This window comes from Salvelinus alpinus, chromosome 4, assembly GCF_045679555.1.
Source record: "Salvelinus alpinus chromosome 4, SLU_Salpinus.1, whole genome shotgun sequence".
Classification (NCBI taxonomy): domain Eukaryota; kingdom Metazoa; phylum Chordata; class Actinopteri; order Salmoniformes; family Salmonidae; genus Salvelinus; species Salvelinus alpinus.
The window spans coordinates 4399531-4426039 of NC_092089.1; the positions used below are offsets into that span (position 1 = coordinate 4399531).

The window sequence follows — 26509 nt, forward strand, 5'->3', positions numbered from 1 at the left end:
GAGGAGACGCGGACAGAGACATGGACAGAGAGTGGAGAGGAGACACGGACAGAGAGTGGAGAGGAGACGCGGACAGAGACATGGACAGAGACAGGAGAGGAGACGCGGACAGAGAGTGGAGAGGAGACGCGGACAGAGACATGGACAGAGAGTGGAGAGGAGACACGGACAGAGAGTGGAGAGGAGACGCGGACAGAGACATGGACAGAGAGTGGAGAGGAGACACGGACAGAGAGTGGAGAGGAGACACGGACAGAGACATGGACAGAGACAGGAGAGGAGACACGCTGTCCATCACTCAGGACACCTGTTAGGACCTCTCCACCTCCCCTAGAGAGACACAACTTCTGGAGACCTTTAAGCTGCCTCTGATTCCCTCAGTAGTTGCCATGGAAACTTCCAGCACAGACTAGAGACCATTGATAAGCTGTAGAAACACCCTGAGAGAGAGGGGAGATGGAGGAAAGGGAGGAAAGGAGGGAGATATGGAGGGAAGGGAGGGAGGGGAGAAATCTGGATGGAAGGGAAGAAATCTGGATGGAAGGGAGGAAAGGAGGGAGGGGATATGGAGGGAAGGGAGGGAGGGAGGGGATATGGAGGGAAGGGAGGGAGGGAAGGGAGGGAGGGGATATGGAGGGAAGGGAGGGAGGGGATATGGAGGGAAGGGAGGGAGGGGATATGGAGGGAAGGGAGGGAGGGGATATGGAGGGAAGGGAGGGAGGGGATATGGAGGGAAGGGAGGGAGGGGATATGGAGGGAAGGGAGTGAGGAGATATGGAGGGAAGGGAGTGAGGAGATATGGAGGGAAGGGAGTGAGGAGATATGGAGGGAAGGGAGTGAGGAGATATGGAGGGAAGGGAGTGAGGAGATATGGAGGGAAGGGAGGGAGGAGATATGGAGGGAGGGAGTGAGGAGATATGGAGGGAAGGGAGGGAGGAGATATGGAGGAAAGGGAGGGAGGAGATATGGAGGGAGGGAGGAGATATGGAGGGAGGGAGGAGATATGGAGGGAGGGAGGAGGTATGGAGGGAAGGGAGGGAGGAGATATGGAGGGAAGGGAGGGAGGAGATATGGAGGGAAGGGAGGGAGGGGATATGGAGGGAAGGGATATGGAGGGAAGGGAGGGAGGAGATATGGAGGGAAGGGAGGGAGGGGATATGGAGGGAGGGAGGGAGGAGATATGGAGGGAAGGGAGGGAGGGGATATGGAGGGAAGGGAGGGAGGGAGGAGATATGGAGGGAAGGGAGGAGATATGGAGGGAAGGGAGGAGATATGGAGGGAAGGGAGGGAGGAGATATGGAGGGAAGGGAGGAAGGAGATATGGAGGGAAGGGAGGGAGGGGATATGGAGGGAAGGGGGAGGGGAGGGGATATGGAGGGAAGGGGGAGGGGATATGGAGGGAAGGGAGGGAGGGGGGGATATGGAGGGAAGGGAGGGAGGGGGGGATATGGAGGGAAGGGAGGGAGGAAGGGAGGAGATATGGAGGGAAGGGAGTGAGGAGATATGGAGGGAGGGAGTGAGGAGATATGGAGGGAAGGGAGTGAGGAGATATGGAGGGAAGGGAGTGAGGAGATATGGAGGGAAGGGAGTGAGGAGATATGGAGGGAAGGGAGTGAGGAGATATGGAGGGAAGGGAGTGAGGAGATATGGAGGGAAGGGAGTGAGGAGATATGGAGGGAAGGGAGTGAGGAGATATGGAGGGAAGGGAGTGAGGAGATATGGAGGGAAGGGAGGGAGGAGATATGGAGGGAAGGGAGGGAGGAGATATGGAGGGAAGGGAGTGAGGAGATATGGAGGGAAGGGAGTGAGGAGATATGGAGGGAAGGGAGTGAGGAGATATGGATGGAAGGGAGTGAGGAGATATGGAGGGAAGGGAGTGAGGAGATATGGAGGGAAGGGAGTGAGGAGATATGGAGGGAAGGGAGTGAGGAGATATGGAGGGAAGGGAGGGAGGAGATATGGAGGGAAGGGAGGGAGGAGATATGGAGGGAAGGGAGGGAGGAGATATGGAGGGAGGGAGGGAGGGGATATGGAGGGAAGGGAGGGAGGAGATATGGAGGGAGGGAGGAGATATGGAGGGAGGGAGGGAGGAGATATGGAGGGAAGGGAGGGAGGGGATATGGAGGGAAGGGAGGGAGGGGATATGGAGGGAAGGGAGGGAGGGGATATGGAGGGAAGGGAGGGAGGGAGGAAGGGAGGGAGGAGATATGGAGGGAAGGGAGGGAGGGGATAAGGAGGGAGGGAGGGAGGAGATATGGAGGGAAGGGAGGGAGGGGATATGGAGGGAGGGGATATGGAGGGAAGGGAGGGAGGAAGGTAGGGAGGAGATATGGAGGGAGGGAGGGAGGAGATATGGAGGGAAGGGAGGAGATATGGAGGGAAGGGAGGAAGGAGATATGGAGGGAAGGGAGGGAGGGGATATGGAGGGAGGAGATATGGAGGGAGGGAGGGAGGAAGGAGATATGGAGGGAAGGGAGGGAGGGGATATGGAGGGAAGGGAGGGGATAGTACTTCCTCAACTTTCCCTCGTGACTCACTGATGTACTGAGAGAGTGAGAGGGGGGGCTGGTGGTTAGTGGGGTGTGTGTGATTGACCTGAGAGAGTGAGGGGAGAAGAGTGACCTGAGAGAGTGAGGGGGAAAGAAGAGTGAGGGCTGGTGGTTGGGGTGTGTGTGGTAACATGCTATCCTAGCTGGTCCCACTCAAACCTTCTGGTAACATGCTATCCTAGCTGGTCCCACTCAAACCTTCTGGTAACATGCTATCCTAGCTGGTCCCACTCAAACCTTCTGGTAACATGCTATCCTAGCTGGTCCCACTCAAACCTTCTGGTAACATGCTATCCTAGCTGGTCCCATTCACACGTGTTTCATTTTGACTGGCCTTCCCTTGATAGTATTACAAGGAGACGCTCCTTTTGTGAGGAAAAGGGCATTGCAACAGTCTGAATGTTGTGTCTACGTAGAGCCTGCAGCTTTAGAGGGGTCTCTGTGTGTGAGGTGAGTAACAAGCATCTCAAGGTGAGAAACAGACACCTCAAATTTCCAGCTTAGAGTGAAATCAATTGAGACAACAAATCTCCTACCCCCCCACACACACCTCCCCCTCCTCCCCACACACATCCCCCCCCACACACACCTCCCCCCCACACACACCTCCTTCTCCACTACAACAGCTGCTCTGTGGGGGAATGTCCCCCTCCTCCCCTACTACAACAGCTGAATGTCCTGCTGCAGCCTTAAGACTCAGAAACAACCGGTTGCATCCGGTTTTCAGGGACGGTATCTTCAGCCTGGCTTCCGTTTCCCCTGAAAACCGGATGTGGGGACTCCGCTCAGGCGTTTCTGTTATGCCTGCTACTCTAGGATAAGCTGCACACACTCACATAGAAGATGAGGAGGAGAGGGAGGAGGACGAAGAGGACGAGAGGGAGGAGGAGCAGGAGGAGGAGGAGAGGGAGGAGGAGGAGAGGGAGGAGGAGAGGGAGGAGGAGGGGGAGGAGGACGAAGAGGATGAGAGGGAGGAGGAGCAGGAGGAGCAGGAGAGGGAGGAGCAGGAGAGGGAGGAGCAGGAGAGGGAGGAGGAGGAGAGGGAGGAGGAGGAGAGGGAGGAGGAGCGGGAGGAGGAGCGGGAGGAGGAGAGGGAGGAGGAAGAGGAGAGGGAGGAGGAGGACGAGCAGGAGGAGCAGGAGGACAAAGAGGACGCGAGGGAGGAGGAGCGGGAGGAGGAGCAGGAGGAGAGGGAGGTGGAGCAGGAGGAGGAGAGGGAGGAGGAAGAGGAGAGGGAGGTGGAGGACGAAGAGGAGGAGCAGGAGCAGGAGAAAGAGGAGAGGGAGGAGGAAGAGAGCCACAGCCTCCGATGTCACAGGAAGGCCACAAAGATCATCAAGGACAACAACCCCCCGAGCCACTGCCTGTTCGCTATCATCCAGAAGGCGAGGTCAGTACAGGTGCATCAGAGCAGGGACCGAGAGACTGAAAAACAGCTTCTATCTCAAGGCCATCAGACTGTTAAACAGACATCAATAGCCAGCTACCACCCGGTTACTCAACCCTGCACCTTAGAGGCTGCTGCCCCAAATACATACACATGGAATCACTGCTCACTTTAATAATGTTTATAGGATCTGAATCAGTGTTTAAAAGGAGTCAACAACTAAAGGATCTGAATCAGTGTTTAAAAGGAGTCAACAACTAAAGGATCTGAATCAGTGTTTAAAAGGAGTCAACAACTAAAGGATCTGAACCAGTGTTTAAAAGGAGTCAACAACTAAAGGATCTGAATCAGTGTTTAAAAGGAGTCAACAACTAAAGGATCTGAATCAGTGTTTAAAAGGAGTCAACAACTAAAGGATCTGAATCAGTGTTTAAAAGGAGTCAACAACTAAAGGATCTGAATCAGTGTTTAAAAGGAGTCAACAACTAAAGGATCTGACTCAGTGTTTAAAAGGAGTCAACAACTAAAGGATCTGAATCAGTGTTTAAAGGAGTCAACAACTAAAGGATCTGAATCAGTGTTTAAAGGAGTCAACAACTAAAGGATCTGACTCAGTGTTTAAAAGGAGTCAACAACTAAAGGATCTGAATCAGTGTTTAAAAGGAGTCAACAACTAAAGGATCTGAATCAGTGTTTAAAGGAGTCAACAACTAAAGGATCTGAATCAGTGTTTAAAAGGAGTCAACAACTAAAGGATCTGAATCAGTGTTTAAAAGGAGTCAACAACTAAAGGATCTGAATCAGTGTTTAAAGGAGTCAACAACTAAAGGATCTGAATCAGTGTTTAAAAGGAGTCAACAACTAAAGGATCTGAATCAGTGTTTAAAAGGAGTCAACAACTAAAGGATCTGAATCAGTGTTTAAAGGAGTCAACAACTAAAGGATCTGAATCAGTGTTTAAAAGGAGTCAACAACTAAAGGATCTGAATCAGTGTTTAAAAGGAGTCAACAACTAAAGCATCTGAATCAGTGTTTAAAAGGAGTCAACAACTAAAGGATCTGAATCAGTGTTTAAACGAGTCAACAACTAAAGGATCTGAATCAGTGTTTAAAAGGAGTCAACAACTAAAGGATCTGAATCAGTGTTTAAAAGGAGTCAACAACTAAAGGATCTGAATCAGTGTTTAAAAGGAGTCAACAACTAAAGGATCTGAATCAGTGTTTAAAAGGAGTCAACAACTAAAGGATCTGAATCAGTGTTTAAAGGAGTCAACAACTAAAGGATCTGACTCAGTGTTTAAAAGGAGTCAACAACTAAAGGATCTGAATCAGTGTTTAAAAGGAGTCAACAACTAAAGGATCTGACTCAGTGTTTAAAAGGAGTCAACAACTAAAGGATCTGAATCAGTGTTTAAAGGAGTCAACAACTAAAGGATCTGACTCAGTGTTTAAAAGGAGTCAACAACTAAAGGATCTGAATCAGTGTTTAAAGGAGTCAACAACTAAAGGATCTGAATCAGTGTTTAAAGGAGTCACCTCAGAACAGACACTCCAACCTGGCCTCAGTCTATTGTGTAACAACATGTACGGTTTAATGCCTCTCCTAGAAGAGCTCTGCTCGATTAGCCCGCTACAGGTTTTTATGGCTTTTACGTTCAGCCGTGTCTTTAAAAACGACCCGCTCCTTCATTACGTCGCCACGGCAACAGACCCGGCACACGACCAGCCCCGTTTATTGATACAGAAGAAGAAGAACGATAAATCAAATGAGAAGAAAAATCAAAGACATTTTCCTCAAAACGAATCATCCAACTGAACGTCATAATGTTGTTATTGGATTACAGCCAGATTAGACCACAAGGTATTTTGTTGACCAAAGGAGCTATTTCTGGAGATTAAAGAGCAACAGCTTTACAGGAGGTTCTGGTACCAGACCTGGGTCAAATACACGTGTTACCACTTTCATATACACGAGGTGCATTTGATTTATCCCCCCCCCCCTCTCTCCTCACATGCAGGACGGGTAGATTCGGCACCTTGACTGTACCAGGCATATTTAAATCTACGTACTGATCAGACTAGTGGCTGCATCATATAGGAAGAGGTCAGTGTGCTAGCAGGAGCCTCTGTAGTCTACAGGAGGGCTGGGGTCAGTGTGCTAGCAGGAGCCTCTGTAGTCTACAGGAGGGCTGGGGGGGGGGGGCTAGCAGGAGCCTCTGTAGTCTACAGGAGGGCTGGGGTCAGTGTGCTAGCAGGAGCCTCTGTAGTCTACAGGAGGGCTGGGGGGGGGGGGGGCGGGCTAGCAGGAGCCTCTGTAGTCTACAGGAGGCCTGGGGTCAGTGTGCTAGCAGGAGCCTCTGTAGTCTACAGGAGGCCTGGGGTCAGTGTGCTAGCAGGAGCCTCTGTAGTCTACAGGAGGGCTGGGGGGGGGGGCTAGCAGGAGCCTCTGCAGTCTACAGGAGGGCTGGGGGGGGGGGGGCTAGCAGGAGCCTCTGTAGTCTACAGGAGGCCTGGGGTCAGTGTGCTAGCAGGAGCCTCTGTAGTCTACAGGAGGGCTGGGGGGGGGGGGCTAGCAGGAGCCTCTGTAGTCTACAGGAGGGCTGGGGTCAGTGTGCTAGCAGGAGCCTCTGTAGTCTACAGGAGGGCTGGGGGGGGGGCTAGCAGGAGCCTCTGTAGTCTACAGGAGGGCTGGGGGGGGGCTAGCAGGAGCCTCTGTAGTCTACAGGAGGGCTGGGGTCAGTGTGCTAGCAGGAGCCTCTGTAGTCTACAGGAGGGCTGGGGGGGGGGGCTAGCAGGAGCCTCTGTAGTCTACAGGAGGGCTGGGGTCAGTGTGCTAGCAGGAGCCTCTGTAGTCTACAGGAGGGCTGGGGTCAGTGTGCTAGCAGGAGCCTCTGTAGTCTACAGGAGGGCTGGGGTCAGTGTGCTAGCAGGAGCCTCTGTAGTCTACAGGAGGGCTGGGGGGGGGGGGGGCTAGCAGGAGCCTCTGTAGTCTACAGGAGGGCTGGGGTCAGTGTGCTAGCAGGAGCCTCTGTAGTCTACAGGAGGACTGGGGGGGGGGGGGCTAGCAGGAGCCTCTGCAGTCTACAGGAGGGCTGGGGGGGGGGGGGGCTAGCAGGAGCCTCTGTAGTCTACAGGAGGCCTGGGGTCAGTGTGCTAGCAGGAGTCTCTGTAGTCTACAGGAGGGCTGGGGGGGGGGCTAGCAGGAGCCTCTGTAGTCTACAGGAGGGCTGGGGTCAGTGTGCTAGCAGGAGCCTCTGTAGTCTACAGGAGGGCTGGGGGGGGCTAGCAGGAGCCTCTGTAGTCTACAGGAGGGCTGGGGGGGGCTAGCAGGAGCCTCTGTAGTCTACAGGAGGGCTGGGGTCAGTGTGCTAGCAGGAGCCTCTGTAGTCTACAGGAGGGCTGGGGGGGGGGGGGCTAGCAGGAGCCTCTGTAGTCTACAGGAGGGCTGGGGTCAGTGTGCTAGCAGGAGCCTCTGTAGTCTACAGGAGGGCTGGGGGGGGGGGGGGGGCGGGCTAGCAGGAGCCTCTGTAGTCTACAGGAGGCCTGGGGTCAGTGTGCTAGCAGGAGCCTCTGTAGTCTACAGGAGGACTGGGGGGGGGCTAGCAGGAGCCTCTGCAGTCTACAGGAGGGATGGGGGGGGGGGGCTAGCAGGAGCCTCTGTAGTCTACAGGAGGCCTGGGGTCAGTGTGCTAGCAGGAGCCTCTGTAGTCTACAGGAGGCCTGGGGTCAGTGTGCTAGCAGGAGTCTCTGTAGTCTACAGGAGGGCTGGGGGGGCTAGCAGGAGCCTCTGTAGTCTACAGGAGGGCTGGGGGGGGGGGGGGCTAGCAGGAGCCTCTGTAGTCTACAGGAGGGTTGGGGGGGGCTAGCAGGAGCCTCTGTAGTCTACAGGAGGACTGGGGGGGGGGGGGCTAGCAGGAGCCTCTGTAGTCTACAGGAGGGCTGGGGTCAGTGTGCTAGCAGGAGCCTCTGTAGTCTACAGGAGGGCTGGGGGGGGCTAGCAGGAGCCTCTGTAGTCTACAGGAGGGCTGGGGTCAGTGTGCTAGCAGGAGCCTCTGTAGTCTACAGGAGGGCTGGGGGGGGGGGGGGGGCGGGCTAGCAGGAGCCTCTGTAGTCTACAGGAGGCCTGGGGTCAGTGTGCTAGCAGGAGCCTCTGTAGTCTACAGGAGGACTGGGGGGGGGGCTAGCAGGAGCCTCTGCAGTCTACAGGAGGGATGGGGGGGGGGGGCTAGCAGGAGCCTCTGTAGTCTACAGGAGGCCTGGGGTCAGTGTGCTAGCAGGAGCCTCTGTAGTCTACAGGAGGCCTGGGGTCAGTGTGCTAGCAGGAGTCTCTGTAGTCTACAGGAGGGCTGGGGGGGCTAGCAGGAGCCTCTGTAGTCTACAGGAGGGCTGGGGGGGGGGGGGGGGCTAGCAGGAGCCTCTGTAGTCTACAGGAGGGTTGGGGGGGGCTAGCAGGAGCCTCTGTAGTCTACAGGAGGACTGGGGGGGGGGCTAGCAGGAGCCTCTGTAGTCTACAGGAGGGCTGGGGTCAGTGTGCTAGCAGGAGCCTCTGTAGTCTACAGGAGGGCTGGGGGGGGCGTGCCTAATGTGTTGGTCTCCTTGTGAGATTTCTCATCCTTAAATCCATCAGCAGGAAGGAGGAATGTCTTACCCCTCCCAGGGCTCAGCAGAGAGGAGAGGACGTCAGTCTGCTCACTGTGGATCATCAACTTGATAACAAGCCATGTCCGCTGGGCCTGAGGTCAAACCAGGTCTGGCTCACAGTCTGGCTCACAGTCTGGCTCACAGTCTGGCTCAGAGAATCACAGAAAACACGTCCTCCAGCAGGGTGGCTGTGAACCAATCATTATGGAACAGCTGTTCAGACAAGATTAATGTTATCTGGTGGACTCAACTCTTAAAGACAATACAGACCAACACATCTGAGAGCTGTAGCACAGGGACAGCAGTCTGGCTGTGACAGACAGCCCTCTCTAACTCATCAGGACAGACAGCCCTCTCTAACTCATCAGGACAGACAGACAGCCCTCTCTAACTCATCAGGACAGACAGACAGCCCTCTCTAACTCATCAGGACAGACAGCCCTCTCTAACTCATCAGGACAGACAGACAGCCCTCTCTAACTCATTAGTTGAGTGTACTGCAGCAGCAGTAGCATACCCATGCTGGTATAATGAGGGGCTCTAGGGACATGCCCTGCAGCCCTGGGGTCCAAACTAACACAGCCCCACTTCCTGTGGTCAGACAGAAATATAGCAACAGGATATGACATAATGGAAAATAACAAACAAAAGAGAAAGTAGCATCAGGACAAGGCACAGGAAGTCGCGGGCTCGGGGGTCGAGCTGACTCGTCAACTGCTGTTATCATACCATCTGAATAAAGCCACGGACCACACCTTTCTGAAGTGGAGGGAAACATTAAAACATGGCTCGTGAAATGTTTCCATGACAGAGCAGCAGTCAGATGTCTTCATCAGGTCTTCTTCTTCCTCTGAAACAGAGCAGCAGTCAGGACGAGGAAGAAGAGGACACAAGCAATGGCCCACAGCCAGACTGCTGAGGCTCTTTTATTCCGGCTCTGCTGCTGTCCCGAGAGGCTCTGTTATTCCGGCTCTGCTGCTTTTCCTAGAGGCTCTGTTATTCCGGCTCTGCTGCTGTCCCGAGAGGCTCTGTTATTCCGGCTCTGCTGCTTTTCCTAGAGGCTCTGTTATTCCGGCTCTGCTGCTGTCCCGGGAGGCTCTGTTATTCCGGCTCTGCTGCTGTCCCGAGAGGCTCTTTTATTCCGGCTCTGCTGCTGTCCCGGGAGGCTCTTTTATTCCGGCTCTGCTGCTGTCCCGGGAGGCTCTTTTATTCCGGCTCTGCTGCTGTCCCGGGAGGCTCTTTTATTCCGGCTCTGCTGCTGTCCCGGGAGGCTCTTTTATTCCGGCTCTGCTGCTGTCCCGGGAGGCTCTTTTATTCCGGCTCTGCTGCTGTCCCGGGGGGCTCTTTTATTCCGGCTCTGCTGCTGTCCCGGGGGGCTCTTTTATTCCGGCTCTGCTGCTGTCCCGGGGGGCTCTTTTATTCCGGCTCTGCTGCTGTCCCGAGAGGCTCTGTTATTCCGGCTCTGCTGCTGTCCCGGGAGGCTCTTTTATTCCGGCTCTGCTGCTGTCCCGGGGGGCTCTTTTATTCCGGCTCTGCTGCTGTCCCGAGAGGCTCTGTTATTCCGGCTCTGCTGCTGTCCCGGGAGGCTCTTTTATTCCGGCTCTGCTGCTGTCCTGGGAGGCTCTTTTATTCCGGCTCTGCTGCTGTCCTGAGAGGCTCTTTAATTATTCTGCTCACAGGTTACTGCTTAATTAGGCAGTATGCTGTTGCTGCCATGACTACCAGTTGTTAAGGTTACCGCTGGATAAAGACAACTGATGTGTCATCACACATATTAGAGAAGGTCTTCACACCATCCTGCCTGCTACAACACAGCTGTAGGGACTAGGCTGATAACAGAGACTACTGAGAGGAGACCACATCATCCTGCCTGCTACAACACATCTGTACGGACTAGGCTGATAACAGAGACTACTGAGAGGAGACCACATCATCCTGCCTGCTACAACACAGCTGTACGGACTAGGCTGATAACAGAGACTACTGAGAGGAGACCACATCATCCTGCCTGCTACAACACAGCTGTACGGACTAGGCTGATAACAGAGACTACTGAGAGGAGACCCTCACACCATCCTGCCTGCTACAACACAGCTGTACGGACTAGGCTGATAACAGAGACTACTGAGAGGAGACCACATCATCCTGCCTGCTACAACACATCTGTACGGACTAGGCTGATAACAGAGACTACTGAGAGGAGACCCTCACACCATCCTTCTGGATGGTTGTTGGACGGTTGTTCCTGGTCAAGCTGGGCTGAAGAACGGTTGGTTCTGGTCAAGCTGGGCTGAAGAACGGTTGTTTCTGGTCAAGCTGGGCTGAAGAACGGTTGTTTCTGGTCAAGCTGGGCTGAAGAACGGTTGTTTCTGGTCAAGCTGGGCTGTAGAACGGTTGTTCCTGGTCAAGCTGGGCTGAAGAACGGTTGTTTCTGGTCAAGCTGGGCTGTAGAACGGTTGTTTCAGGTCAAGCTGGGCTGAAGAACGGTTGTTCCTGGTCAAGCTGGGCTGAAGAACGGTTGTTCCTGGTCAAGCTGGGCTGAAGAACGGTTGTTTCTGGTCAAGCTGGGCTGAAGAACGGTTGGTTCTGGTCAAGCTGGGTTGAAGAACGGTTGTTCCTGGTCAAGCTGGGATGAAGAACGGTTGTTTCTGGTCAAGCTGGGCTGAAGAACGGTTGTTCCTGGTCAAACTGGGCTGAAGAACGGTTGTTTCAGGTCAAGCTGGGCTGAAGAACGGTTGTTCCTGGTCAAACTGGGCTGAAGAACGGTTGGTTCTGGTCAAGCTGGGCTGAAGAACGGTTGTTTCTGGTCAAGCTGGGCTGAAGAACGGTTGTTCCTGGTCAAGCTGGACTGAAGAACGGTTGTTTCAGGTCAAGCTGGACTGAAGAACGGTTGTTTCAGGTCAAGCTGGGCTGAAGAACGGTTGTTCCTGGTCAAACTGGGCTGAAGAACGGTTGGTTCTGGTCAAGCTGGGCTGAAGAACGGTTGTTTCAGGTCAAGCTGGGCTGAAGAACGGTTGTTCCTGGTCAAGCTGGACTGAAGAACGGTTGTTTCAGGTCAAACTGGGCTGAAGAACGGTTGGTTCTGGTCAAGCTGGGCTGAAGAACGGTTGTTTCAGGTCAAGCTGGGCTGAAGAACGGTTGTTTCAGGTCAAGCTGGGCTGAAGAACGGTTGTTTCAGGTCAAGCTGGACTGAAGAACGGTTGTTTCAGGTCAAGCTGGGCTGAAGAACGGTTGGTTCTGGTCAAGCTGGGCTGAAGAACGGTTGTTCCTGGTCAAGCTGGGCTGAAGAACGGTTGTTTCTGGTCAAGCTGGGCTGAAGAACGGTTGTTTCAGGTCAAGCTGGGCTGAAGAACGGTTGTTTCTGGTCAAGCTGGGCTGAAGAACGGTTGTTCCTGGTCAAGCCGGGCTGAAGAACGGTTGTTCCTGGTCAAGCTGGGCTGAAGAACGGTTGTTTCTGGTCAAGCTGGGCTGAAGAACGGTTGGTTCAGGTCAAGCTGGGCTGAAGAACGGTTGTTTCAGGTCAAGCTGGACTGAAGAACGGTTGGGTTGGTGTTGTGAATGTGTTTCTGTGGCGCTACAACGATGGATGCTACCATTAGGAGAGACGGTAAGCGGACACCATGTCTTTACATCCAGCCTTAGTACAGCGCTTGTACACAGAGGCTTGTCAGAGTGGATAAGTACTAATTTGGGGGACTGTGACGCTAAATAAACTGGTCCAAGAAGAAAGCGTGGAAAAACATCAAGAGACATTGGATTGGGATTCACAGAGAGACACTAGCTATCTACTACCACCCACGCATTAACCACCCACCTGGGACGGCGCACGCACACACACACACACACACACACACACACACACACACACACACACACACACACACACACACACACACACACACACACACACACACACACACACACACACACACACGGAGGTCTATGAGATGTGTTCTGGCTGTAACGACAGAGGACTGATAACACAATAGCGGCCTTGTATCAGCACGGTAATCTCCTCCCTCTGGTCTCTCTGTGTCTCTCCCTGTTAGTCTCCCTGATCAGGGTCCTAAACAATCTCTGTCTGGTCTCTCTGTGTCTCTCCCTGTTAGTCTCTCTGATCAGGGTCCTAAACCATGTCTGTCTGGTCTCTCTGTGTCTCTCCCTGTTAGTCTCTCTGATCAGGGTCCTAAACCATCTCTGTCTGGTCTCTCTGTGTCTCTCCCTGTTAGTCTCCCTGATCAGGGTCCTAAACCATTTCTGTCTGGTCTCTCTGTGTCTCTCCCTGTTAGTCTCTCTGATCAGGATCCTAAACCATCTCTGTCTGGTCTCTCTGTGTCTCTCCCTGTTAGTCTCTCTGATCAGGGTCCTAAACCATCTCTGTCTGGTCTCTCTGTGTCTCTCCCTGTTAGTCTCCCTGATCAGGGTCCTAAACCATCTCTGTCTGGTCTCTCTGTGTCTCTCCCTGTTAGTCTCCCTGATCAGGATCCTAAACCATCTCTGTCTGGTCTCTCCCTGTTAGTCTCTCTGATCAGGATCCTAAACCATCTCTGTCTGGTCTCTCTGTGTCTCTCCCTGTTAGTCTCTCTGATCAGGGTCCTAAACCATCTCTGTCTGGTCTCTCTGTGTCTCTCCCTGTTAGTCTCTCTGATCAGGATCCCAAACCATCTCTGTCTGGTCTCTCTGTGTCTCTCCCTGTTAGTCTCCCTGATCAGGATCCTAAACCATCTCTGTCTGGTCTCTCCCTGTTAGTCTCTCTGATCAGGATCCTAAACCATCTCTGTCTGGTCTCTCTGTGTCTCTCCCTGTTAGTCTCCCTGATCAGGGTCCTAAACCATCTCTGTCTGGTCTCTCTGTGTCTCTCCCTGTTAGTCTCTCTGATCAGGATCCTAAACCATCTCTGTCTGGTCTCTCTGTGTCTCTCCCTGTTAGTCTCCCTGATCAGGGTCCTAAACCATCTCTGTCTGGTCTCTCTGTGTCTCTCCCTGTTAGTCTCTCTGATCAGGATCCTAAACCATCTCTGTCTGGTCTCTCTGTGTCTCTCCCTGTTAGTCTCCCTGATCAGGGTCCTAAACCATCTCTGTCTGGTCTCTCTGTGTCTCTCCCTGTTAGTCTCTCTGATCAGGATCCTAAACCATCTCTGTCTGGTCTCTCTGTGTCTCTCCCTGTTAGTCTCTCTGATCAGGGTCCTAAACCATCTCTGTCTGGTCTCTCTGTGTCTCTCCCTGTTAGTCTCTCTGATCAGGGTCCTAAACCATCTCTGTCTGGTCTCTCTGTGTCTCTCCCTGTTAGTCTCTCTGACCAGGGTCCTAAACCATCTCTGTCTGGTCTCTCTGTGTCTCTCCCTGCTGTCTCTCTGATCAGCTTCAGGACCAACCGACTGGCCTGTGTCCCTCCCTGCTGTCTCTCTGATCAGCTTAGCTCTCATCCTAAATGAGATGCTCAAACTCACTAGTGCAAAAATGTCAATTGGCTATATTAAAACGGTTTCATTTGATCCTGAGGTTGTAGGTTATTTCCCTGACATCTGGAATCAAGGACTCATAACCCCAACCTTTAAGAACGGAGACAAATTTGACACTAACAATTACAGAGGCATGTGTGTGAACAGTAGCTTGGGGAAGGTTTTCTGTAGTATTGTAAATTGTCTTGAGTAAAAACCAAATTGGATTTATACCAAAACATCGCACAACTGATCATATTTACACCCTACACACCCTGATAGAGAAACATGTCCACCAAAATATACGCTTGCTTTATCGACTTCCAAAAAGTATTTGATTACTTTTGGCATACAGGACTGTGCTACAAAGTTATTGAAAGTGGTATAGGGGGTAAAACATGACATAGTTAAATCAATGTATACTGGCAATACGTGCAGCATCAAAATTAGCAAAACAATAACAAGTCTTTACCCAGGGGTGGGGCCTTCGCCAGGGTTGCAATCTGAGCCCTGCACTCTTCAATATTTACATCATGAATTGACCACTATTCTAGAAAAATCCTCAGCCCCTGGTGTTAGTCTCCACAATTCAGAGGTTAAATGCCTGCTCCTCGCAGGTGACCTATGCCTATGATGAAACTGGCTCTCATGAGGACCCGCCACAGGAAAGGAAGACCCAGAGTCACCTCTGCTGCAGAGGATACGTTCATTAAATTGCAGCCCAAATAAATGCTTCACAGAGTTCAAGTAACAGACACATCTCAACATCAACTGTTCAGATTAGACTCCGTGAATCAGGCCTTCATGGTCGAATTGCTGAAAAAGAAACCACTACTAAAGGACACCAATAAGAAGAAGAGACTTGCTTGGGCCAAGAAACACGAGCAATGGACATTAGACCGGTGGAAATCTGTCCTTTGGTCTGATGAGTCCAAATTTGAGATTTTTGGTTCCAACCGCCGTGTCTTTGTGAGACGCAGAGTAGGTGAACGGATGATCTCCGCATGTGTGGTTCCCACCGTGAAGCATGGAGGAGGAGGTGTTATGGTGTGGGGGTGCTTTGCTGTTGACATTGTCTGTGATTTATTTAGAATTCAAGTCATGGTTACCACAGCATTCTGCAGTGATACTCCATTCCATCTGGTTTGGGCTTAGTGCGACTATCATTTGTTTTTCAACAGGATGACCCAACACACCTCCAGGCTGTGTAAGGGCTATTTGACCAAGGAGAGTGATGGAGTGCTGCATCAGATGACCTGGCCTCCACAATCACCTGACCTCAACCCAATTGAGATGGTTTGGGATGTGTTGGACCGCAGACTGAAGGAAAAGCAGCTAACAAGTGCTCAGCATATGTGGGAACTCCTTCAAGACCGTTGGAAAAGCATTCCAGTAGAAGCTGGTTGAGAGAATGCCAAGAGTGTACAAAGCTGTCATCAAGGCAAAGGGTGGAGAAAATACAATATATTTTGAATTGTTTAACACTTTTTTGGTAGCTACATGATTCCATTTCAGTTATTTCACTATTATTCTACAATGTAGAAAATAGTCAAAATAAAGAAAAACCCTTGAATGAGTAGGTGTGTTCAAACTTTTGACTGGTACTGTACATTGTTACGTCATGCCAATAAAGCAAATTGAATTGAACTTAATTCAATTGAGACAGACAGAGATAAAAACAATTTTACCTTTATTTAACTAGGCAAGTCAGTTAAGAACAAATTCTTATTTTCAATGACGGCCTACCGGGGAACAGTGGGTTAACTGCCTTGTTCAGGGGCAGAACGACAGACTGTTAACCTTGTAAGGTCTGGGATTCGATCTTGCAACCTTCCGGTTACTAGTCCAACGCTCCAACCACTAGGCTACCCGCCGCCTCAGATACAGACAGAGATACAGAGTGTGAGACAAAGATACAGAGAGAGAGATAGAGATACAGAGAGAGAGATAGAGATACATAGAGAGAGAGAGATAGAGATACATAGAGAGAGAGAGAGAGATACAGAGAGAGAGAGAGAGAGAGATATAGAGAGAGAGAGAGAGAGAGAGAGAGAGAGAGAGAGAGAGAGAGAGAGAGAGAGACACAGAGAGATACAGAGAGAGAGAGAGAGAGAGAGAGAGAGAGACACAGAGAGATACAGAGAGAGAGAGAGAGAGAGAGAGAGAGAGAGAGAGAGAGAGATACAGAGAGAGAGATACAGAGAGAGAGATACAGAGAGAGAGAGAGAGATACAGAGTGTGAGACAAAGATACAGAGAGAGAGAGAGAGAGAGAGAGGGAGAGAAACAGAGAGAGTGTGAAAGAGAGAGAGATCAATCTCCTAGTTAACCCCTCTGTTTCTCCATCCAAAGGGCCTCTCCTGTGCAGAGACAGAGAGCATGTATTTCTACAGCCCGTTTCACAACAGGAAGAGGCTCCGTCGTGACTGCAGCGAGTGGCCCGTTTCAAATCGACACATTTGGAGCTGGTTAAACAGGAAAGAAAGAGCTGAATCGACACAAGTGTCTCGTTTCTCCCGTCGTTTCTCAACCGCTGTTACTGTCCATCCTCTAGTCTAAATAACCCTCTTTAAAACGTCTTGTGGGAAACACACACTTCCACGAGGTGAGCTCACACGTTCCTGTGTCGTCCAGACAGCAACACGCAGACAGCCGGACACCACCGTGACATGGCATCACCACGGCCGTGCATTACCCATAAAGAAACAACAGCATTACATTCCACTGGGAGATGAGGGCTTTTAGCTCAGAGGATTAGACCCCAGGTCACTAGTCTACATCCTAAACTACCTCAACATCATCTCAGAGGATTAGACCCCAGGTCACCAGTCTACATCCTAAACTACCTCAATATCATCTTAACCTGCTACACCTTACTCAGATCGATAGAAAAACCTGTTGCTTAGAGACTCCTACCACTGCTGTACCAAGTTGTCTAGAGCAGAGAGAGAGAGAGAGAGGGAGAATGAGAGGAAAAGAGAAAGCGAGGGATGAGCCAATGAGCAAGGGAGAAGAGAACATGTCGTGTGTCTGTAAAGGAGATATGTAACCCCCCCATCTCTTTATCTCCGGTCCCCACAGGCTGTTGGATCATCTCTTTATCTCCGGTCCCCACAGGCTGTTGGATCATCTCTTTATCTCCGGTCCCCACAGGCTGTTGGATCATCTCTTTATCTCCGGTCCCCACAGGCTGTTGGATCATCTCTTTATCTCCGGTCCCCACAGGCTGTTGGATCATCTCTCTCTCTCCGGTCCCCACAGGCTGTTGGATCATCTCTTTATCTCCGGTCCCCACAGGCTGTTGGATCATCTCTCTCTCTCCGGTCCCCACAGGCTGTTGGATCATCTCTTTATCTCCGGTCCCCACAGGCTGTTGGATCATCTCTTTATCTCCGGTCCCCACAGGCTGTTGGATCATCTCTTTATCTCCGGTCCCCACAGGCTGTTGGATCATCTCTTTATCTCCGGTCCCCACAGGCTGTTGGATCATCTCTTTATCTCCGGTCCCCACAGGCTGTTGGATCATCTCTTTATCTCCGGTCCCCACAGGCTGTTGGATCATCTCTTTATCTCCGGTCCCCACAGGCTGTTGGATCATCTCTTTATCTCCGGTCCCCACAGGCTGTTGGATCATCTCTTTATCTCCGGTCCCCACAGGCTGTTGGATCATCTCTTTATCTCCGGTCCCCACAGGCTGTTGGATCATCTCTTTATCTCCGGTCCCCACAGGCTGTTGGATCATCTCTTTATCTCCGGTCCCCACAGGCTGTTGGATCATCTCTTTATCTCCGGTCCCCACAGGCTGTTGGATCATCTCTTTATCTCCGGTCCCCACAGGCTGTTGGATCATCTCTTTATCTCCGGTCCCCACAGGCTGTTGGATCATCTCTTTATCTCCGGTCCCCACAGGCTGTTGGATCATCTCTTTATCTCCGGTCCCCACAGGCTGTTGGATCATCTCTTTATCTCCGGTCCCCACAGGCTGTTGGATCATCTCTTTATCTCCGGTCCCCACAGGCTGTTGGATCATCTCTTTATCTCCGGTCCCCACAGGCTGTTGGATCATCTCTCTCTCTCTGGTGAGGAGGAGCTTCCCACACCCACTTAAAACCCCATCCCCTCTGAGGCAGCTGTTGACCCCTGTACTCTCCCCTCTAACCTCCCCCCTCTAACCCCAACCTCAGCCCTCAGCCCACTGACATTAGAACGAGTCGGGAGTCGCGTGGAGCTAGAAATGACTCCAGGAGCATTACTCCTACACTACACCACAGTCCTCCAGGAGCATTACTCCTACACTACACCACAGTCCTCCAGGAGCATTACTCCTACACCACAGTCCTCCAGGAGCATTACTCCTACACCACAGTCCTCCAGGAGCATTACTCCTACACCACAGTCCTCCAGGAGCATTACTCCTACACCACAGTCCTCCAGGAGCATTACTCCTACACCACAGTCCTCCAGGAGCATTACTCCTACACCACAGTCCTCCAGAAGCATTACTCCTACACCACAGTCCTCCAGGAGCATTACTCCTACACCACAGTCCTCCAGGAGCATTACTCCTACATTACACCACAGTCCTCCAGGAGCATTACTCCTACACTACACCACAGTCCTCCAGGATTGACTCCTACACCACAGTCCTCCAGGAGCATTAATCCTACACTACACCACAGTCCTCCAGGAGCATTACTCCTACACCACAGTCCTCCAGGAGCATTACTCCTACACTCCACCACAGTCCTCCAGGAGCATTACTCCTACATTACACCACAGTCCTCCAGGAGCATTACTCCTACACTACACCACAGTCCTCCAGGAGCATTACTCCTACACCACAGTCCTCCAGGAGCATTACTCCTACACCACAGTCCTCCAGGAGCATTACTCCTACACCACAGTCCTCCAGGAGCATTACTCCTACACCACAGTCCTCCAGGAGCATTACTCCTACACCACAGTCCTCCAGGAGCATTACTCCTACACCACAGTCCTCCAGAAGCATTACTCCTACACCACAGTCCTCCAGGAGCATTACTCCTACACCACAGTCCTCCAGGAGCATTACTCCTACATTACACCACAGTCCTCCAGGAGCATTACTCCTACACTACACCACAGTCCTCCAGGATTGACTCCTACACCACAGTCCTCCAGGAGCATTAATCCTACACTACACCACAGTCCTCCAGGAGCATTACTCCTACACCACAGTCCTCCAGGAGCATTACTCCTACACTCCACCACAGTCCTCCAGGAGCATTACTCCTACATTACACCACAGTCCTCCAGGAGCATTACTCCTACACTACACCACAGTCCTCCAGGAGCATTACTCCTACACCACAGTCCTCCAGGAGCATTACTCCTACACCACAGTCCTCCAGGAGCATTACTCCTACACCACAGTCCTCCAGGAGCATTACTCCTACACTACACCACAGTCCTCCAGGAGCATTACTCCTACACCACAGTCCTCCAGGAGCATTACTCCTACACCACAGTCCCCCAGGAGCATTACTCCTACACCACAGTCCTCCAGGAGCATTACTCCTACACCACAGTCCTCCAGGAGCATTACTCCTACACCACAGTCCCCCAGGAGCATTACTCCTACACTCCACCACAGTCCTCCAGGAGCATTACTCCTACACTACACCACAGTCCTCCAGGAGCATTACTCCTACACCACAGTCCTCCAGGAGCATTACTCCTACACTACACCACAGTCCTCCAGGAGCATTACTCCTACACCACAGTCCTCCAGGAGCATTACTCCTACACTACACCACAGTCCTCCAGGAGCATTACTCCTACATTACTTCTAACCCTAACCCCCTCTCTAACCAACAGTATTCTAACCCCCTCTCTAACCCACAGTATTCTAACCCCCTCTCTATCCAACAGTATTCTAACCCCCTCTCTAACCAACAGTATTCTAACCCCCTCTCTAACCAACAGTATTCTAACCCCCTCTCTAACCAACAGTATTCTAACCCCCTCTCTATCCAACAGTATTCTAACCCCCTCTCTAACCAACAGTATTATAACCCTCTCTAACCAACAGTATTCTAACCCCCTCTCTAACCCACAGTATTCTAACCCACAGTATTCTAACCCACAGTATTCTAACCCCCTTTCTAACCCCCTCTCTAACCAACAGTATTCTAACCCTAACCCCCTCTCTATCCAACAGTATTCTAACCCACAGTATTCTAACCCCCTCTCTAACCCACAGTATTCTAACCCCCTCAATAACCAACAGTATTCTAACCCCCTCTCTATCCAACAGTATTCTAACCCCCTCTCTAACCCACAGTATTCTAACCCCCTCTCTAACCCACAGTATTCTAACCCCCTCTCTAACCAACAGTATTCTAACCCCCTCTCTAACCAACAGTATTCTAACCCCCTCTCTAACCCACAGTATTCTAACCCCCTCTCTAACCCACAGTATTCTAACCCCCTCTCTAACCAACAGTATTCTAACCCCCTCTCTAACCAACAGTATTCTAACCCCCTCTCTAACCAACAGTATTCTAACCCCCTCTCTAACCCACAGTATTCTAACCCCCTCTCTAACCAACAGTATTCTAACTCCTCAGTCTCTGGACTCATGGGAAAGTAGCATTTCATAACCCTTCACAGTTCCTTATTCAAACCAACACAATGCAAATGTCCTGATGCCTGTTGCCTGTGGTCAATCCTGCAGCGCTCAAAACATTGCAAAAAGGCATATGAGAAGTGTGTGTTGCCGAGCTTAAAGAAAACAGCAAAATCATTTAACAAAACATCAGGTTTCTCACACAAAAAAGACAAGACCAGAGATCTTACCTCACTCGGTGTGTAGTAATGTCGGTCTGTTAACAGTCCATAATCCAACGGCAGTGTGACAGCTAGCTAACAGAACGGCAGTAAGCAGAGACGGAGACAGAGGCTCGACTAGACACCAGGCAGAAGTGACAACAACTAGCGACTCCCAACAACCAAGAAGAAGAAGAAGAAGAAGAAGAAGAAGAAGACGTCTCACAAGCCCCCGCAGCTGCTAACTGAACGTCTGAGTGAAGCTTTACACCCAAACTCTGCCTCCTCTCTGACGTCAAAACCTCGGCGGGGTCACATGACACGGTTCTATGAAAGGCGTTGCCCTGGTAACAGTAGAACACAGGCGGGGGGGGGGGCGGGAGCTACTGCTGAAAGGCGTTTTCAATAGGTCGTCTCTAACACAGCAGCAGCAGGGCTGGGAAATACACTCTACAGGTCTGTCAGCAGCACAGAGAGACGAGAGACACGTGTTAACAACTACCGAAACACACGCAGTCTGATCTTCTCAGCTAACTACCGAACTGTCTGATCTTCTCAGCTAACTACCGAACCACACGCAGTCTGATCTTCTCAGCTAACTACCGAACTGTCTGATCTTCTCAGCTAACTACCGAACTGTCTGACCTTCTCAGCTAACTACCGAACTGTCTGATTTTCTCAGCTAACTACCGAACCACACGCAGTCTGATTTTCTCAGCTAACTACCGAACCACACGCAGTCTGATTTTCTCAGCTAACTACCGAACTGTCTGATCTTCTCAGCTAACTACCGAACTGTCTGACCTTCTCAGCTAACTACCGAACTGTCTGATTTTCTCCGCTAACTACCGAACTGTCTGATTTTCTCAGCTAACTACCGAACCACACGCAGTCTGATTCTCAGCTAACTACCGAACCACACGCAGTCTGATCTTCTCAGCTAACTACCGAACTGTCTGATCTTCTCAGCTAACTACCGAACTGTCTGATCTTCTCAGCTAACTACCGAACTGTCTGATCTTCTCAGCTAACTACCGAACTGTCTGATCTTCTCAGCTAACTACCGAACTGTCTGATCTTCTCAGCTAACTCCCGAACTGTCTGATCTTCTCAGCTAACTACCGAACTGTCTGATCTTCTCAGCTAACTACCGAACTGTCTGATCTTCTCAGCTAACTACCGAACCACACGCAGTCTGATCTTCTCAGCTAACTACCGAACCACACGCAGTCTGATCTTCTCAGCTAACTACCGAACCACACGCAGTCTGATCTTCTCAGCTAACTACCGAACCACACGCAGTCTGATCTTCTCAGCTAACTACCGAACCAGACGCAGTCTGATCTTCTCAGCTAACTACCGAACCAGACGCAGTCTGATCTTCTCAGCTAACTACCGAACCACACGCAGTCTGGTCTTCTCAGCTAACTACCTAACCACACGCAGTCTGATCTTCTCAGCTAACTACCGAACCACACGCGGTCTGATCTTCTCAGCTAACTACCGAACCACACGCATTCTGACCTTCTCAGTTAACTACCGAACCACACGCGGTCTGATCTTCTCAGCTAACTACCGAACCACACGCAGTCTGATCTTCTCAGCTAACTACCGAACCACACGCAGTCTGATCTTCTCAGCTAACTACCGAACCACACGCAGTCTGATCTTCTCAGCTAACTACCGAACCACACGCATTCTGACCTTCTCAGTTAACTACCGAACCACACGCAGTCTGATCTTCTCAGCTAACTACCGAACCACACGCATTCTGACCTTCTCAGCTAACTACCGAACCACACGCAGTCTGATCTTCTCAGCTAACTACCGAACCAGACGCAGTCTGATCTTCTCAGCTAACTACCGAACCACACGCAGTCTGGTCTTCTCAGCTAACTACCTAACCACACGCAGTCTGATCTTCTCAGCTAACTACCGAACCACACGCAGTCTGATCTTCTCAGCTAACTACCGAACCACACGCAGTCTGATCTTCTCAGCTAACTACCGAACCAGACGCAGTCTGATCTTCTCAGCTAACTACCGAACCACACGCAGTCTGGTCTTCTCAGCTAACTACCGAACCACACGCAGTCTGATCTTCTCAGCTAACTACCGAACCACACGCAGTCTGATCTTCTCAGCTAACTACCGAACCACACGCAGTCTGATCTCCTCAGTTAACTACCGAACCACACGCAGTCTGATCTCCTCAGTTAACTACCGAACCACACGCTGTCTGATCTTCTCAGCTAACTACCGAACCACACACAGTCTGATCTTCTCAGCTAACTACCGAACTGTCTGATCTTCTCAGCTAACTACCGAACCACACGCAATCTGATCATCACATTTGATCTGATCTTCAACTAAATCACAACAGACAAACATAGTCTGCTTAAACTAATAACACACAAATTATTGTATTTTTCTTGTCTATATTGAATACATCATTTAAACATTCATAGTGTAGATTGTAAAACGTATGTGAACCCCTAGGCTAATGACTTCTCTAAAAGCTGATTGGTGTCAGGAGTCAGCTGACCTGGAGTCCAATCAATGAGACGACATTGGAGATGTTGGTTAGAGCTGCCCTGCCCTATAAAAACACACTCACAACATTTGAGTTTGCTATTCACAAGAAGCATTACCTGATGTGAACCATGTCTCGAACAAAAAGAGATCTCAGAAGACCTAAGATGAAGAATTGTTGACTTGCAATAAAAGCTGGAAAGGGTTACAAAAGTAGCTCTAAAAGCCTTGATGTTCATCAGTCCACGGTCAGACACATGGTCTATAAAAGGAGGAAGTTCAACACTGTTCTCTCCCCTCAGGACTGGCCGTCCTGCAAAGATGACCGCAAGAGCACAGCGCAGAACGCTCAATGAGGTTAAGAAGAATCCTAGAGTGTCAGCTAAAGACTTACAGAAATCTCTGGAACATGCTAACATCTCTGTTGACGAGTCTACGATACGTAAAACACGAAACGTGTTCGTGGGAGGACACCACGGAAGAAGCCACTGCTGCTCCCCCCCCCCAAAAAACAATAGCTGCACGTCTGAAGGTCGCAAAAGAGTCTCTGGATTCCACAGTGTTACTGGTCCAATACTCTGTGGACAGATGAAACTAACGTTGAGTTGTTTGGAAGGAAAACACACTGTGGGGAGAAGAAAAAGGCACAGCACACCAACATCAAAACCTAAACTACGGTGGAGGGAGCATCGTGGTTTGGGGCTGCCCTGCTGCCTCAGGGCCTGGACAGCTTGCTATTGTTGACGGAGAAATAAAATCACAAGATAATCAAGACATTTGGCAAGAGAATGTCAGGCTATCTGTCCGCCAATTGACGCTCAACAGAAGTTGGGTGACGCAACAGGCCAACGACACAAAACACAGAAGTAAATAAACAACAGAATGGCTTCGACAGAAGAAAATACTCCTTCTGGAGTGGCCCAGTCAGAGTCCTGACCTCAACCCGATTGAGATGCTGTGGCGTGACCTCGAGAGCAGCTCACACCAGACATCCCAAGAATATTGCTGAACTGAAACAGTTTTGTAAAGAGGAATGGTCCAAAACTCATCCTGAGCGTCGCACAGATCTGATCCCCAACTACAGAAAACGTTTGGTTGAGGTTATTGCTCCCAAAGGAGGGTCAACCAGTTATTAAAACCAAGGGTTCACATACTTTCCCCACCCTGCACTGTGAATGTTTACACGGTGTGTTCAATAAAGACATGAAAAAGTATAATTGTGTGTAATTAGTTTAAGAAGACTGTGTTTGTCTATTGTTGTGACGTATTACTTTTTATGAACAATTTACGCAGAAGTCCAGGCAATTCCAAAGGGTTCACATACTGTTTTCTTACCACTGTACGTTGGTGTTGTATACCCCAGACAGTTATATGATGGTGTTGTATACCCCAGACAGTTATATGATGGTGTTGTATACCCCAGACAGTTATATGATGGTGTTGTATACCCCAGACAGTTATATGATGGTGTTGTATACCCCAGACAGTTATATGATGGTGTTGTATACCCCAGACAGTTATATGATGGTGTTGTATACCCCAGACAGTTATATGATGGTGTTGTATACCCCAGACAGTTATATGATGGTGTTGTATACCCCAGACAGTTATATGATGGTGTTGTATACCCCAGTTATATGATGGTGTTGTATACCCCAGACAGTTATATGATGGTGTTGTATACCCCAGACAGTTATATGATGGTGTTGTATACCCCAGACAGTTATATGATGGTGTTGTATACCCCAGTTATATGATGGTGTTGTATACCCCAGACAGTTATATGATGGTGTTGTATACCCCAGACAGTTATATGATGGTGTTGTATACCCCAGTTATATGATGGTGTTGTATACCCCAGACAGTTACAGTGGGGAGAACAAGTATTTGATACACTGCCGATTTTGCAGGTTTTCCTACTTACAAAGCATGTAGAGGTCTGTCATTTTTATCATAGGTACACTTCAACTGTGAGAGACGGAATCTAAAACAAAAATCCAGAAAATCACATTGTATGATTTTTAAGTAATTAATTTGCATTTTATTGCATGACATAAGTATTTGATCACCTACCAACCAGTAAGAATTCCGGCTCTCACAGACCTGTTCGTTTTTCTTTAAGAAGCCCTCCTGTTCTCCACTCATTACCTGTATTAACTGCACCTGTTTGAACTCGTTACCTGTATAAAAGACACCTGTCCACACACTCAATCAAACAGACTCCAACCTCTCCACAATGGCCAAGACCAGAGAGCTGTGTAAGGACATCAGGGATAAATTGTAGACCTGTACAAGGCTGGGATGGGCTACAGGACAATAGGCAAGCAGCTTGGTGAGAAGGCAACAACTGTTGGCACAATTATTAGAAAATGGAAGAAGTTCAAGATGACGGTCAATCACCCTCGGTCTGGGGCTCCATGCAAGATCTCACCTCGTGGGGCATCAATGATCATGAGGAATGTGAGGGATCAGCCCAGAACTACACGGCAGGACCTGGTCAATGACCTGAAGAGAGCTGGGACCACAGTCTCAAAGAAAACCATTAGTAACACACTACGCCGTCATGGATTAAAATCCTGCAGCGCACGCAAGGTCCCCCTGCTCAAGCCAGCGCATGTCCAGGCCCGTCTGAAGTTTGCCAATGACCATCTGGATGATCCAGAGGAGGAATGGGAGAAGGTCATGTGGTCTGATGAGACAAAAATAGAGCTTTTTGCTCTAAACTCCACTCGCCGTGTTTGGAGGAATAGAAGGATGAGTACAACCCCAAGAACACCATCCCAACCGTGAAGCATGGAGGTGGAAACATCATTCTTTGGGGATGCTTTTCTGCAAAGGGGACAGGACGACTGCACCGTATTGAGGGGAGGATGGACGGGGCCATGTATCGCGAGATCTTGACCAACAACCTCCTTCCCTCAGTAAGAGCATTGAAGATGGGTCGTGGCTGGGTCTTCCAGCATGACAACGACCCGAAACACACAGCCAGGGCAACTAAGGAGTGGCTCCGTAAGAAGCATCTCAAGGTCCTGGAGTGGCCTAGCCAGTCTCCAGACCTGAACCCAATAGAAAATCTTTGGAGGGAGCCGAAAGTCCGTATTGCCCAGCGACAGCCCCGAAACCTGAAGGATCTGGAGAAGGTCTGTATGGAGGA

At 50.5% G+C, this 26509-nt stretch overlaps 1 protein-coding gene across 2 annotated transcripts in view; it reads right to left on the minus strand.

Moving 5' to 3' along the window:
• LOC139572784 (neurocalcin-delta A) overlaps positions 1 to 26509 on the minus strand; it is an 83870-nt gene that overhangs the window by 27252 nt on the left and 30109 nt on the right. The window contains exon 1 of one of the 2 annotated variants that reach the window (XM_071395553.1): positions 20854 to 21087. The exons of the other annotated variant lie outside the window; for it this stretch is intronic. The gene's annotated coding sequence lies outside the window, so the exon portion shown is untranslated. Of the gene's footprint in view, positions 1 to 20853; positions 21088 to 26509 lie in introns of those variants that run through there. 2 annotated transcript variants of the gene reach the window in all.